This window comes from Phyllostomus discolor, chromosome 6, assembly GCF_004126475.2.
Source record: "Phyllostomus discolor isolate MPI-MPIP mPhyDis1 chromosome 6, mPhyDis1.pri.v3, whole genome shotgun sequence".
In the NCBI taxonomy this organism is placed as follows: domain Eukaryota; kingdom Metazoa; phylum Chordata; class Mammalia; order Chiroptera; family Phyllostomidae; genus Phyllostomus; species Phyllostomus discolor.
The window spans coordinates 140,884,695-140,900,357 of record NC_040908.2 but is presented as its reverse complement, the minus strand read 5'-3'; the positions used below and the strand labels follow the sequence as shown (position 1 = coordinate 140,900,357).

General features: G+C 36.9%; 1 protein-coding gene and 1 pseudogene across 5 annotated transcripts in view; one reads left to right on the top strand and one right to left on the bottom strand.

Annotated features, from left to right (window-relative positions):
• ANO3 (anoctamin 3) overlaps nucleotides 1-15,663 on the bottom strand; it is a 304,038-nt gene that overhangs the window by 231,502 nt on the left and 56,873 nt on the right. The window lies entirely within an intron of this gene.
• LOC114501048 lies at nucleotides 6,523-6,661 on the top strand (annotated as a pseudogene).

The window sequence follows — 15,663 nt, the reverse complement described above, 5'->3', positions numbered from 1 at the left end:
TAAAAAATAAAAAAGAATCAGTAACTAGATAAGTTTTATCTGAACATCTTTAAAACATACAATAACCTAAAATTAGAGTGAAAATTAAAAGCCTGGCAGCCATTAGAGGGAGGCAGAGTAGGGTTGGATCCCCCTCAAAGACTGGTTCTCAGACAATTGTCATTGCGTGACCCATGTGGCAGATCCCGGGAAGACCCAACTTGAAGGCTGCAGTGTTTTCACTTGACTCAGGGCTTGCACATTGCAAAAGGAGTAACAATATTGAGTATCTTTTTATGTTTGTTAAACATTTGTATATCTTCTTTGGAGAAATGCTTTTCAAGTCCTTTGCCCATTTTTAAAATTGGATCATTTGCCTTTATTGTCACATTGCAGAAAAGTTCTTTTTATATCTGTGTATAAAGCCCTTTTTAGATATGTGATTTGCAAAGATCCTTACAGTTGTGTCTACAGGGCAGTTTTTAAATTCCAGGACTTAGAACAAAAAAAGCAATTGAGAAAGGTAGTTGTCTGGTAGGATATCTATTTATGTGCACTATTTGTTTTATGACATTTCCAATGTTATAAAATAATGACTCTGACTTAGTCAAAATTATGAAGCACCTTTAAGTTCTCTGTTTTCTGATCTGATCTCTCTCACCACTTGAAGGGAACCAGCTGTGACAAGAGCCCACAGGTCAAAAACCTAAGAGGCTGAGGGGACGAAACATTTATTTTCCCTCTCCTGGATAGTTTTTATGGCCACCAGACATGCTTTCTTGCCTCCGTTTTCTCTCACCTTCCTACATACAAAGTTAACTCTTTCCCAGGCACTTGGATTTCTCTGAAGTAGCCCTTGGATGCCATATGCTGATCTCTAAGAACCAGAGCAGAGAGGCAGGGAAGTAGAGGTGCATATACAGCAACTTGAGTTACAAAGGGCCCCAATGTACAAATCCCAGGATATGGTACTGACATTACATGTCCCCCACAGTCTTGGTCTCAGTTGGGGTTCCCTCAGAAGAAGACCCTGTGGCAAAATTTCAAATAGGAGTAGTTTCCTTGGCAGGTATGGAGAACACTAACAGAGAAAAGGGGAAATGACATAGGGCATTCAGATAAGAAAGGCTATATCAACTAGAAAATTACTACTGTAGATTATTGGAGTTTAATCAACTGGGGAACGTGGGGGACGTTCAAAATTCAGTTATCTCAGAATTAGGACATCTGAAGTCCAAACTAACCATGGTATGTTTATGCCCACTATTGAGAACTATCCACTGCTGGCTGCTTGCTTTTTTTTTTTTTTTTTTTTTTTACTGTTGGAGCCCATTTAAGTAAAAATAAACAGTATGGTCTAAGTAAGGATGAATACTAAAATTTTTATGATCAGTTATGACTCTTTGGAAAAGATAAAGCTAGAGAAGTGCATCTTAACTGAATCACATTCCAAAGTACGTTCTGTTGAGTCATGGCTTAATTTACACTCTCAACAACATCACCGATACCTTAATTTCTCTGCCTCTTTGCTCTATTATCATAGTATTGGTTTCATGTGGTAGCCAGAGTGGTCAAGTTGCATTCCTTACATCTTCTGAAACTCATAGTTAGTGGAAAAGTACAAATCTCTTTTCCAGGAGGATTGGCAAAGGTCTCATTTTGTACATTCTTTTTTTTTTAAGATTTTATTTATTTATTTTTTTAGAGAGGGAAGGAAGGGAGAAAGAGAGAGAGAGAGAGAGAGAGAGAAACATCAGTGTGCGGTTGCTGGGGGCTGTGGCCTGCAACCCAGGCATGTGTCCTGACTGGGAATTGAACCTGCGACACTTCATTTTGTACATTCTTGAGTCAATAAGCAAGGCCAGAAGAATGTGATGATCTCATTAGATCTAAATATTACTGGACGTACCTAGGAGTGCATGGGAGACCGGGAAGGGAACCTGGGAGTCATTACTCAGATAATGAGAATGGCCACTGAGCTGTAATATGACAGATACCACCAATAATGTCTTAGAAGGAAAACCAGGGGTGGAATATAAAGTTCAGAGTGCACCCACTATTTATATTTGGAGACACAATGGAGCTTATTTACATATTAAAACAATCTTTCATTCATAGAAATCTTATCTATGTTTTATTTTTTTTTATTTTTATTTTTCATTGTTGTTGGATACAGTTGTCTCCATCATCCCTCCAACACTCCTACTGCTCCATCCCTCCCCGCCTCCCACCCTTTATTCTACCCCCTTTGGCTTTGTCCATGTGTCCTTTATACATGTTCCTTGATAACTCTTCCCCTATTTTCCCCCATTACCCCTCTCTCCCCTCCCCTCTGGTTACTATCAGATTTTTCTTTATTTCAGTGTCTCTGGTTATATTTTGCTTGCTTTTTTTGTTGACTAGGTTCCATTTATAGGTGAGATCATATGGTATTTGTCTTATTTCACATAGCATAATGTCTTGTAGATTCATCCATGCTGTTGCGAAGGGTAGGAGCTCCTTTTTTCTTTCTGCTGTGTAGTATTGTATTATGTATATGTACCACAGTTTTTTGATCCACTCATTTACTGATGAGCACCTAGGTTGCTTCCAGCACTTGGCTATTGTAAATTGTACTGCTATGAACATTGGGGTGCAGAGGTTCTTTGGAATTTGTGTTTCAGAGTTCTTAAGGTATAATCCCAGCAGTGGAATTGTCAGCTCAAAAGGCAGTTCCAGTTTAATTTTTCTGAGGCAATTCCATACTGCTTTCCACAGTGGCTGCACCAGTCTGCATTCTCAACAACAATGCACTAGGGTTCCCTTTTCTCCACAACCTTGCCAGCATTTGTTGTTTATTGATTTGTTTATGATGGCCATTCTGACTGGTGTGAAGTGATATCTCATTGTGGCTTTAATTTGTACCTTTCTGATGGCTAGTGATGCTGAGCATCCTTTCATATGTCTGTGGGCCCTCTGTATGTCCTACTTGCAGAAATGTCTGTTCAGGTCCTTTGCCCATTTTTAATTGGGTTGTTTGTCTTCCTGGAGTGGAGTCATAAGAGTTACTAGATGGTTTCACAGGACAATTTTACAAAACATTTAAGGAAGAGCTAGCCCCCATCTTTCTCAGACTATTCCAAAAAATCTAAGAAAAGGGAAGACTCCCAAACTCTTTTTATGAAGCCAGTATCATCCTAATCCCAAAACCAGATAAAGACACAACAAAGAAAGAATCTATGTTTTACATCACAGCCACACTACAGGCTTTAAGAAGGTCCTCAAAAACTCAGTCTACTCTATTAAGTGATGATGTAGTAGAATGTTCAAGGAATAATGGGAAAAGGAAGGATCAAGAAAGTTTTACAGAGAAGATAATATTTAAGTCAAGAAAAAGGAATGCCTTGTTTGGGCAAATATCTGAAAGAGGGAAGAAAAAAAGGGGGAAATGCATTTCAAGTAGAAAGAACAGAATGTGGAAAAGCATAGAAGTGTGGATGGAAATAGCTTGTCTGGATACATGTAGTTTGATTTGGCTAAAATCTCAGAATTCAAATGTAGGAGTAATGAAATATTAGAAAGATTATTTTTTTTAATACTTCTTTGTTTAAGATTTATTTATTTATTTTTAGAGAGGGGAAGGGAGGGAGAAAGAGAGAGAGAGCAACATTAATGTGTGTTTTCCTCTCATGTGGCCTGCAACCCAGGCATGTGCCCTGACTGGGAATCAAACCTGTGATGCTTTGGTTCGCAGCCCGAGCTCAATCCACTGAGGTACGCCAGCCAGGGCTTAGAAAGATTGTTTTAACCCAAATTGTGAAAACCTTATTTATGTTGTCATAAGAAGCTTATACTTTCGCTTGTTGGCAATAAAGGTTTAATAAGATTTTTTTGTTTGTTTTTTTAAACAAAGGTGTTAGATAACAAGATGAGGATTCAGACATCTGGGGATCAAAATCCATTCCTTAATATTAATAAAAACGAGATATGTTATAATAGAATCTATCTATGCTAAAGTCTATATATAGCATGAACAATTATATCTCCTTCCAAGTTGCTCTGTTCATTTATATGATAAAAATGCCCCTTACTAAATACTCATATGTGCTCTGAAGTCATTTATTAATAACAGCTGATTTTCGCTAAAATACTGTCCATGTGAACTCAGCCAAAATAATACCAAGAGAGAAATCCTCACACCAAGAAATTATTATTTTGTGAAGCTGAGAGATCTATATTTTTCATGTGGATGAATTTATTTCTGACTTTAACACTCCCCCACTGCGTGAACAAAGGCAGAACCAATCTGCTGCGGTGCAGTTTGAATGGTGCTTAGTAGAGGGCAAGCTCACCCCTAACATGAGGACTTAGCAACCTGCTGCTCTTATTTAGAGCATGACTGAAAATTAAGGTGACCTCGACCTTGGCAGAGGTTATTGAGACCCCATTTACTGTAAAAGGAGAGGTCAGTTTATCAAGTGACGGAGATGGAAAATTATCTGACTCTGAAGACAAGCTGACCAATTATACCCATCAAAACTCAAGGTCATGAACACCAGAAAGGGAGAGAGTGTCATTTTTGAGGGAGATACCCTCCAGAGAGAGAAACAGGGTGGTGACTTAGGTTAACCAATTTCACCTTTACATAAGACAAGTGGAGACGTTTTCAAACACATTAAATCGACTACTGAAAACATGTTCTAACCTGGTGTAATCCTAACAGAGATAAAACAGAGTGGGAAGTGCTTTTAAGTGAAAATCATAGCTAAAATATGACCCCTGAGGGGTAGTTGTCTTATGGGAACTTATTGGTTGGGAAACTAATCTTTATTTGAATATAAACATGACCGAACCAAGGAAGTCTATGTGCATGCAGTCTCATTTTAGATTAAAATCTTGCCTTACTTTTGGAAAGAACTAAAAATTTATATGAACATCAAATTCACCTATAAAAATGAAGGCTGAGTTTTTTGAAAGGGGACTGGTGGGCCACCTGTCCTAGAATCTCGTGGGGATAGTTGCTAAAATTTTAATTCCAAGGTTTCATTCCAGATTGTTCTCATCAGAATTTCTAAGGTGGGGTCTAGGTATCTGCGTAGTTGACGGGATCATTAAGAGAGTCTTTTCATTTGGTGATATGTGAGAAGAACTATGGCATCCCATGGGGTACCTGGATGTTACCTGGGTTAGGTGCATTGGTTGGGTCTGGCTCCTAAGTGCAGCCAAGTAAAGGGTCATCTCTTTGCTCACATACAAATACACATTTTTTTAAAGCAGGCAAAGTCTCCTTGCATTTGGTGACAAACTTTGCTAGGCACTGTATGTACATTACTATATTTTAGTCTCCCCCAAACCTGCAATGAAAATATTGTTATTTTCTTGCACTATGAACCTGGAAGATGATGGGCAGGACCTGAACTGGTGAACTGCCAGGTACTGAATTAGCCAGTTAAGACAGTAGTCAAAATGAAAGCAACAATCAGGCCTACAGTCCTTTACTGCGATAGTATGTTAAAGAAACTGAAATAGAGAAAACACTGGCCCATCCCCTGTTTCTTATTTTCCCATTGAATAGTACTGGTCTAGCACCAGCTGGATCGGCGTAGATGTGGGGTCACTTCAGTGCTGAAAGAACCCCAAGAGGGAAGGGAAAGGAAGAAGGGAAAAGACCAGGAATAGACAACTAAGCACTAAACCAGAGAAGATAAAAAAGTATCTTCAAATTCCCCCTCTACCACGCCTTAGACGCCTAGGCAGAGGTGCCCCGGAAAGTCTGCTGCCCAAGATCCCTGATAAAGAGGTCTCCAAATAGAAGTGACTACTCTAGGAATGCAGACTATATATAAGAGCATGGTTAGCCTGGGGAAGGAGGGGCTGAGTCCTTGAGTGCCACTTCCTTCAGTGACTACAATGCATTGGTTGTACACTGGATCTTGTAAGAGAAGGGCAATTGCCCTTTGTGAGACTTGCTAGGTAGAGTGTTTGTAATTGTCTGTGGGTGGGCCTGAGAGATCACACATAGGTTTTTGGCCAGGTTCCAGACTACTTATAAACTAAATGTTTAAGACTTGAGGGCTCCTTCCCCAAGACTCTGAATCTGTTAGTTGTGGGAAAACCCATGTTTATGCATGTGGAGTAATTTTTCCCTTGAGGTGCTTTGACTAGATCATCATTTCATTTGTACTCATCACATTATTGCAATGGCTGATTCTGACTCCTTTCCACTTCCAATTAAGCCTCTACTGTGATAAGTAGGGCTGTAGAAAAAATCATGCTGTCAGTGAAATAATTTAGGAAAGGAATCTGCTTTGTGGTTGCAATGATCTGGAACTAGGAAATTTGTAACTTCTTTGGAGGCCAACGGAGATGGCAAATAAGACCCTCGGATCATTAGTTCTAGCAATCTCCTCTTAATTTAGATGATAATTTTAAAAGCCAATAAGCAGTATTATATAAATATGCCAAGGCTGAGACCTTTGGCTTAACACTCCAGTAGATACAATTTTTCAGGTGAAAAAGCTGCTTCATATGCAGCCTTTCCACCTTTAAGGAGAGTCTATTACTATTGCTTCTCCACTTTTTAACTAAGATCAATTGTAGTATCTGTTCTTATCAGTTTAAAAAGAACTTGTTATGCCAGAAGTCTCTGGAAGGAACACATACATGGGTGATCATTTGGATTATATTCAAGAAGTGACCCACATTCAAATGAAGAAAATATAGAAGTGATTGTGATTGTATCCCATAAATGTTTTATACATTTAGCTGATGTGGCGGTGGCGATTTTTTTTAAGTTGTTAACAAAACAGGAGCAAAGAAATTTTGCAAAATTACCCGATGAACCAAAGATGAAATAAAGGGAGCTAGTAAAGCAGAAAAATAATATTTTAAGACATGTTTCTTCCATAGATTTTCATATCCATATGAAAATACAAGGATCTCTGAATATGAATTTTCTATGGATTGAATACTTGCTATGTGTTGTAATATAAATTAGTAGTGATGAATTACTGACATAATATTTTAGGTATTATCAAGCATTTATAATTTTAGAGTGTCACCTCAACTTTTCTTCATACATGCTCTCAAAGATGAAGCTTTTGGTGGCTTCGGAGAGTGATGGAAAAGTCCCAGGTGAATTTTGTTTGAACCATTGCAGACCTGGGTGTGTCTATGAAGGTGGTTCTTATGTTCAACTTGGACTTTGTACATTAAAGCCTTTTTAAAATACTTACCCATGTATACTCTTTACTTAGAAATACTTATACTGGTTTGAATTAACTTTTGGTTGCTTAGATTCAAGCTCCATAAGAGCAGGAGTTATGCTAATGGCATATAACAGGTGCCAGTAATGGTGTTAAGATAAATCAATGAGGAAAGCCTAACTAATAAACTTTAAAAATCTAAACCACAGGGAAGTGATGAAGGAGAGAGGGAGGAAATTTCAGAGTATTTGTGTGTTGGATATGAGCAAATTTGAAAATACTTCATTTCTGAAGTCAAGCCACTTTGTAGAGGTAGACTAAAAAAATCCTTGTATATCATTCAGAGAGAAATTTGGTCAATCCCAGTGCAAACATCTAGATATAAGATTGTTTTGGATCAAACATTTTATCCCAGAGATGAGAGGCAAAGAACATTTTTGAAACACTGTCTCTGTCCCTCAGAAGGGTTCTAGTAAAGATGGGCTCACATGGGAGGGATAGCCCCCCTATTTGAATAACTTGTGAAGCAGGCTATTCAGTCAGAATTAAAGGTTTGCTCAACATTCAGCCCATTCATTATGGCCACCCTTTGAATTGTAACCATTTCACCTCTAGGTTTTGGGGTTTATAATTTGTCAGGCATCTTACTCAGGTTGTATTTATACCCACCTGAACTTTTAGAATTGGCCCTATACATGATAGTATTTGACTCACTACAGAATTCAAGTCTTGGACCTATGATTGCCTGTGCTGTACAGAATTACTAAGATGGAAGCAGCTTCCTGCCTAAAGACTGTAGTGCTCATCATAAAATTCTATATGTCTAGAAAAGAAAATATAAAGGATATCTTCTCCTAATTGTAAGTCGTGGTGTTGCCAATGATGGGGATGTGTGTAATATTTATTGTACTGAGATTCTTTTATTAAACTGTTTCAGTAGAGTAGGGACTGTGTGTGATTTTTCTCATTAGTGTGACCTCTACATCGCCCACAAAGGCAATGCTGAACAATATCTTTTGGGTCAGGAAATTGTTAATGTAGGACCTACTTGGTGCCAAGCCAAGGACATAAGGATGAAACAACTCATCCTGTTCCTCAAAGGGGCTCTCAGTTTAATGAAGGACATAGCTGATCAGTCAGTCACTGAATTCTACCAGTTCTACTTCATGATGGTGTGAAAGGGATATGCATTCAGTAGAAACTGTACTTCAAATTTTGAATTTTGATATTTTCCTGGGTTAGGGATAGATACCCTTTCATGACATTGGACAGCAACTGTGAGATAATTTTGTCCAACTACATAGTATTCTGCATACTTTTAAGGTAGGCCAGGCTAAGCTATAATATTCAGTAGGTCAGGTGCATGAAATGAATTTTCAACTTATAATGGTTGAAAGATAGCATCTTTCAAATTATGATGGCTTTATCAGGACATAATCCCATCTGAAGTCAAAGAGCATCTATATATGATTATTGCGCAAGATGATAACCCTATCAGTGCTGATAAACATCCAGCTGCTAAAGCAGCACAAAGGAAAACCACTGAATTCAGATTCATGAAAGTAGAATATCAAAAGGAAAATAATTATTACTGACAAAGTGTACAAAATATGGAAAAGAATGTCACATTAGTACAGAGCTGAGTATAGCATAGTGAAAAACAATTCTGCATTTTTATTTTCTCTTTTCTTATTGCCTTCTATTTTTCCTCTTTATTTCATTCTTAGTACCAAAACCACCAAGTCCAACACATATCTCTGAAAGAGAAATTCAATCACTATATGAGTGTTGTAGGCTGACTTGTGTCTCCCATAACTCATATGTTGAAGTCATCCTTAGTACCTGGGAATTGACTATTTTGAGATAGGACCTTTCAAGAGGTAATCATGTTATGATGGGTAATTCGGGTGGGCTCTGATCCAATATGGCTATTGTCCTTATGCAAAGAGAAAATTAGGACAAGCATATACAAAGGAACAATCATCTTAAGACACAGGGAGAAGATGGCTTTCTACAATTCAGGTAGAGAAATGCTTCGAAGAAACCAATCTTGCTGACATCCTAATCTTTGGCATGTAACCCCTAGAACTGTGAGAATGTACATTTCTGTTGTTTGGACTCCTAGTCTGTGGTACTTTGTTATGGCAGCCTTAGCAGACTAACATAATGAACATGTGTCTCTCTTCTTCTGGTGTAAAGGCAAGTGTTCTCATGTAGAAGGTATAAAGATAAAGGGCCTTTGTTTTGTATTATAATTCTGGAACTAGAGTAGTTGGCACATTTTCACCTTGGGTTTTGTTGTCCTTGCTTTATTTTTTTGTGTGTTTCCCTGGACTTCTTCCAAGGAGTATATGGTGCCAAATTTCTACCTAGGAACATGATTTGAGAGTATTATTGCTAGCTTTTGCATGCTAGAATACGTAATGAGCTTCAGAATTATTTGATTCATTTAATTAAAATTACTGAATAAAATGGGTTCCTGGTTAAGTCAAAGCTAAATGTCCTCATTTCATTTCTTGGAAATAGAAAATCTACTCGGATGTCATGTTTTTCTTTGAATAACTTGCAGAATCTTCCAGGAAATCTATTTTTACTGCTTTGGCCCACATGACCCACTTGCCACCCATGTTGTGGGAAAAAATATATTATCTGGCATTTCAAAGAACAGAACCAACAGTATTTAATTTTGATCTTTTTAACTAAGGTGAATAATTTTACATGGAACTACATGTGATTGGCTTATTTTTAGCTAAATAAACCTTAGATTGTAGAATCACGAAGTAACACTTGTCCTGGATGAATTTAGGTCTTTGACAAAATAAGAGGCTTTGTTAGTCATCACAAATAATAAAAGGATAATTATGTTTCCAATGCTACTTTCCCTTACATTTGCTACTTTCCCTCACATTTGCTAGTTTTTAGTTTTCACGGAGCTTCCCATGTCCATTGAAAACAATATGATGCAAATTAATTATTTAGAGTCTCTCTAGTCATTCACAAAACATAGGGATTTTTTGTAATTGATTAAAAAAATAGAGCAAGACACATTTTAGCCACTTTCTTTCCATATCTCTAAATTCACTTTATTAGTCAAGGTTCAACTAAAATATAAGCTATTCTAGGTATTAAAAAATAAATGCAATTTAAATCAGTGAACTAAATACTCAGGCTGCAGAAAAGTGAAGGAGCTAAACGAGGGGTGGAAAAGCTGCTAAGAAATGAGTAACAGCAGAAAGACAACCACTCATGGAGTAGAATGACAACAGGAAGAGACAGTTGCTAGAAATCAAGATGTGGGGTATGCTGGTAGAATCTGAAAGTATGGCATGCTTGTCAGATAAGGACTAGAAATGAGGAAAGAATGCAGCCCAGGCAGAGAAAGTGGGGGAAGGAGGTAAATTCCCTGGTTTCTTCCTTTATGCTGTTTGGTGTTCAGCCAGTGCTGGCAGAAGCTTCATGGGCAAGAGAGAGTGGTCAATGTGACTCATAACAAAGTGGAGGGTGGATTTGGACATAACCACATAGTTGAGCAGCATTTTAAATAGTTGAATAAAATTCTACAAACTTAGATCTCAAATCACTTTTATATTATACAAATTTACATTTTGGTTGCTGAAGAATCAATGCGAGATAGGGGATAAAGGAGCAATCAAAGAGAAAGTAGGAATGGACAAAGTAGGGCTTTGTCCCTTAGCTTTCTCTGGCTAAGAGAAAGGTCGGTGTTGGAAGGAAGAAGGGCAACCATATAGAAGAAAATCACATTGTGATGAAAATAAGGGACAAAGAGTTCAGGAACCTTATTTATTCAGTGACTTACTTATTCAATAAACATTCAAGGAGTACCTATTATATTTCAAGTACTATGTCACTCGAGGAAGCAAATATAATAAAATGTCAACCTCTGTGGTCCCAAAGTGCTCACAGCATAATAGAAGCTGAACATTCAACATTAATTTTAATACATGCTCCTGAAGGCTGATAAAAATAAGCACTGTGGATTATTAGGCCTCAGAGGAACAGCAACTAGACAGAATAAAAGTCAAATGTGTCGTTGATTTTTGTCTTAATGAAGCTTAGCTGGTTGAAGAAGGGTGTTGAGAGTGGGAAATTGTTTTAATCAGAAAGGGGAGAACACATAAAAATAGGAATGTGAAAAAATGCATTTTTGCAGCATTGTAAGGGGTTTAGAATTAATAAAGGAAACATTCTTCTAAGTCTGATAATGTCATAAAGGTTAGAATGGGCCATGTCATGAATGGTCTTGTGTGCTAAATTCCTCTACTCTTTCACTTCAGGCAACCACAGACCCTGTACAGCTGTCTTCCTCATTCTTATCACTCTGCATGTCTGTAGCACCTGTCATCATGGGCAATAGTGTTTGTTCCTAGACCTGAACATTTGATTCAAAGCCATGCAGTCTCAAATATTGGATACCATTGACCATCCTTTTACAGCCTGTGTTTCTAGTCATCTTTATAACATAGAGCACACATTATTCTAAGATCTGTAATTGCCTGTTGATTTCTAATCCAATTTCAGAATATAACTATATGCAAAACATTTGACAAATTGTTCTCAACACCCTTTATGAAAAACCTAAGGCATTACTCCTAATATTTCAGAAATGCATCCACTCTTTCTTCAAAATACCATGGTTTCTATTGAGTTTTTGATAAAGTAAAGCTTAAGGACCATCTAAACTGGGGCATTTTGTCTTGATGGTGCCTTGGTACATGTTGGTTGTACAATAAAATGAGTGGCTTGGTGGCAGCATGGCCAGCTATAGGTCATGCAATCAGAGAAGACCACTGCCACAGGTGGGTAGTGTCAGGTGAGACATATAAACATCCAGGAAGGAGAAAATAAAAAAAAATATGGGGAACAAGGAAAGGCAAGGAAAATGGGGTATCAGTCTGAGCAGTAAGAAAATTATTTTGAAATTGAGTCATATATTTTTGAGTCTCTCCCAATATGCTTCTTGTTATGATCAGAAAATTTTTCATGGTGTGGTTGATTTTAGAACTGTAAGGAACAGTACTAGGTACTTTTTGATTGAGGAATAGATAGGAAAAGGAAAATGAAAAACTAGTTTTTAGATACTTCTGCAACAGAGGGGTATATATATTAGCGATGAAGTCATATTAAATGTTGTCTTTTCAATGAACATTTTTAAAAAATGGTGAAAAGCCATCCCATAATGACTGGTAAAAAATAAATTGATAGTTCTAGTTTGACATGTACTTTAAAAGGTATTTTAACCCCTCATAATAGCCAGAATATATAAATTCTCTTATTTTGTTCATGCTGGTTCTCTATGGAAGGATCTCTTCTGGCACAGAGAGAATCTTAGAGAAACTGTTGATACATTATGCCATATTTAAGATTAGCTATTTCATTGACATATTATTCTGTTCAAAACTAATTTTCTGGAAAGGCACAACCTCTTCTTGGGTTTCAGTGCCTTAGTAATTTTCTCCTTCAAAGAGCCTTCCCAGTGTCATAAATCCATTCACCAAAAGGAGGCTCTGCTGAGTGCCTGCAAAATTAACAGAAGTAAAAGCAACCAAGGACAATCTGTGCACAGATGTACATGAAAGTGCTCTTTAGCCATGTAACAACAACAAAAAAGCCCACAAGTGGTTGTATGGATTAATTTTGGGTGGTGTCTAATTCTTACTCCCTTGGTATTGGGGATATTTATTAGGGGTTAGTGAAAGCAGTGTCTGAGTGGGTAAAGTAAGGGATTCTGGAATCAGATCTTGGTTCAGCTCCAGGATGTCTTCTCTCTTTCTAGTTTCTGTAAAGAGTTATTCTGCTTCTCTGTCAGTCTCTGACTCCTCCGAGAACTATTGTATGCTGGGTTCTCTCTTTCTGGAGTTTCTGTTCATTTACTGTCCGTGCTCATCTACCACCCTGTGGTGAGTGGTCCTCAAGGGATCAACTATTTGTGTCATGGGATAAAACACAGAAAATTCTTTGAGATTTCAATGCCCTCAATTGTAAAATGGAATAATACTTAAGACTTACACCTTATAGGTGTACAATGGAGATTAGATAATACTTATGTGAAAGTGCTTTGTGAAGTGAAGAGATACGATTTAAAATATTACCATTCTTGTACCCTTCTATGAATGACTAGATATTGTTGAGAACTTCTATCACTCTCTCCACCCATCTCCCTTTCTGTTTGTGTATTTGTATATTCAAACATATATGTGCATTTAAGAGACACATATGAACATGCAACTATGTCAATATATGTCTGTGTTCAATGACAGAATGGGCTACTTGAGTCTTTCATGGTGGCAAGAATGAACAAAGTCTAAGTTTTGGTCATTCGAGGTTCACCCTGAAGTAACTACAATCCAAACTCCATTAAAGTGTCACTCTGGAGGAGCAGCAGGATGGGTGTTGTCAAGACAGCTTCAGTGTCCATCATGGGCAGCCACTGAAATAATGATTCTGTACATTCATATTTAATTTATTTATACTGTTTCTCATTCTGTAAAGAATCTGAGTCATGTTCCAAGGGAAACTTTGAAGTTTTTTCTCTTTCTTTGGACATTGATTTCATGAATATGTATTGGTTGTAGGCCTAGGTGTATAGGTTCAATATGAATAAAATATAAGCCCTAGCCAGGTAGCTCAGTTACTTGGAGTATCTTCCTGTGGATCAAAAAGTTGTGGGTGCAATTCCCAGTCAGGGCACATACACACATTGTGGGTTCATTCCCCAGTGGGGTACATATGAGAAGCAACCAATCAATGTTTCTTTCTCACATTGATGTTTCTCTCTGTCTTTCTATCTTTCCTTTCATCCCTCTCTAAAAACAATGAAAATAAAATGTCCTAGGGTGAGGATAAAAAGATTGAATTCAATTTTAATCTTGCATCTGAATACTACTGTAAGACTCAATTGATAGAAATAGACTCTTACCAGATCGTCATACTCCTGCCCCCACAGAGTGTGGGTGAAACACAAGAATCTAGCAGAGAATGAAGGGAAAAGGAGCAGTGGTGCCTCAGTAAATAACTCAAATATGAGGATCTTATAGGCCTATAAAGTGGCTGTAATGAGCTTTGAGTTCAGCTCTGAACTTCCTTGAAGAAATATGAAAGATTATTAAATCATTTATTTCCATTTCATTTTAAGAAAGTAAACTTTGTTTTATTTCCAAGTGTCCTTGAGCAGTAATGAGTATTTATTTCCTAAGTATGTGTTAAATGACTGACTGATGTAACTGCTTAGTAAATGTGTAATGAATATCATTATATTACATTTTGATCAATAAGAATGTTAAGTGAAGCATCTTTCTGAAAGTTAATTGTCCTGATTAATATAAGGGGAAAATATTACACCATGGAGAAAATAACCAAGAAAAATACTATAAACAGTTAGTCATCTTGTAAAGACCAAATACATCAATTTTTACTCTGTAAAATGTATCATTAGTAAGGACATTTTATGTGAACATATTGTGGTATTCATGTAGTCTGAAATCTTCATAGAAACAGCTACTTTTTTTAGGAGCACTCACACATGTTACATTTTTCTCTGTGAATAGACTCTCAGTATTTGTTGATAGTTCTTGGATTTATTTTTTACAAAAAAAATACGAAATAAAGCTGTGTGGAAAAGCTGTGTGAATAAGCTACCCAACTTTTTCTCTAGCATCCACTATCTCAGTTCCATCATCCCTCATCCCATCAGTACACACAAGAGGTTGAAGTTTTGGAGGAAACCCTGGATAGAGGTATATTTTGTCTTCTTATTGTTAATGATTTGTCAGAAATAGCACTTATCCGAACCAGAAGCTGGGTCTCAATAGGACAGAAATTTTATGTTCGTTTAGCCCTCTTCCTATATGGAGCAACCAACAGAATATTGTGCCACCAACATAAAGCTGAAATTCACCAAGCATACTCTATGATGAGACAAATCTGCCAAGCAGTAGGCATAGCATCTAGCATTTTATAGTACTTTAAAAATTTAAAGTGTTTTCATTGAATTCATATCTTGGATGTTCCCACTGATTCTATAGCATAGATGGAAATAATAAATTTAGTATTTATCTTTTTATATAACAGAAACTATAACTCAAGAAGATTAAATTCTTAGTCTAAGACCCAAATCATTAAGTGGCAGGGTCAAAATGCTTAGGGCTTTAATGCATAGGTTTTGGATTCAGTAACTAAATTATATTGGTCCTGAGCATATTGGTTGTTACCAGTTATTAGCTGCACGTTCTTGAGTTAGGTTACATTACATGATTAAGCCCCTTAAAATGAATAAAAAATAAACAACTCTATTGAAAGGTATAGAATAAAATGAGATAATACCATCCAAAAATGTGTATATGTATACATACATGTATGCTTATATCTGAATATATGCACATATGCATACATATTTGCCTGCACACATATTTAGCATAAAGTTGTCAATAAATATTATTGATATTAAGGATGATTTGGATTTTGATGATTTTTGTCAATTCCA